The sequence below is a fragment of the Aplysia californica genome, unplaced genomic scaffold, assembly GCF_000002075.1.
Source record: "Aplysia californica isolate F4 #8 unplaced genomic scaffold, AplCal3.0 scaffold00030, whole genome shotgun sequence".
In the NCBI taxonomy this organism is placed as follows: domain Eukaryota; kingdom Metazoa; phylum Mollusca; class Gastropoda; order Aplysiida; family Aplysiidae; genus Aplysia; species Aplysia californica.
In genome coordinates, this window is record NW_004797300.1 from 1,270,438 (window position 1) to 1,271,581 (window position 1,144).

Consider the following 1,144-nt stretch of genomic DNA (forward strand, 5'->3'; position numbering starts at 1 on the left):
AATCAATAATAATAATAAAATGTAGAGGTAGAGAGATAGCATTCGTAAAGCTCGAACTCCCACGTACAGCAAGCTCTATGCGCTTAACAATCTATATTTGTTGCCCAAAAATTTTACATGGAAATGTGTTTTTATGTGGACATAAAAGGCGATGAGCCTAAAAACAAAAATTCCCGTAAAAATTGCTAAACTGGCAGAAAAATGCCCGTATCTTTGATTTCATAATTCTGACAAGCGCCTGGTTTCAGCACGATGTCTCACATTTAATTTGCCCATGCTTTACAGCTCTGTCAGAAATTTGCTTTGCGTCAACTCTGGGGTTGGCCCAGCAAAAAGTGAAAATGGATAAATTAAATTTGACTCTGCTTTAAAATAACCACATAATGTTCAGAAATCAGGCTTGAAATTAACTTGGCGTTAACCCATCTGCACCGGTCACAATTGACATATAGGCACCTGCGGGTGAAATGTTCCCATTCTTAACCCAGTTTGACCATGCAATTTTATTTACTCGAATTTTGAAACCTACATCCTTTTCTCTCAAAGTTTCACGCATCAATTTCGATAAATTATATTTAGAAGTCATATAAAACGGGCTGAAATATAAAATGTTTAATTTTTGGCAATGTTTATAAAAACAAACTTTTTCTTCGTATATATATAACACATATTTTTAGTAGCATTTTTTTCCGACTTTATATTGCATTTTCTCCCGTATTTTTCACCCGAATGGCTTCATATTTTTACTCAATGTACATCCATAGATAGCTTTTACTGAAGTAGGGGCCCCTTTTGAAGATAATAATGAAAAAATCCTGTCAGAGGTTTTAAAAATTTTTTTAAGGTGTTCCTTTTGGGGTTGTTCATGCTTACAATATCATGCTTATAACAATTGATTACTTGAATGTGTTCTTTGATGTTTCTCTCTCTCTCCCTTTCTCTCTCTCTCTCTGTCTCTCTCTCTCTCTCTCTCTCTCGCTCTCTCTCTCTCTCTTTCTCTCTCTCTCACGCTCTCTCACTGTATATATATATTTTAAAAACATATTTATATTTTTTAAAGTTATCATATAAAACAGATTTATCATATAACATAGTTGCTATATATCTTGTCAAGGGATATGGACTTTAGAAATTTCCCGGGGGC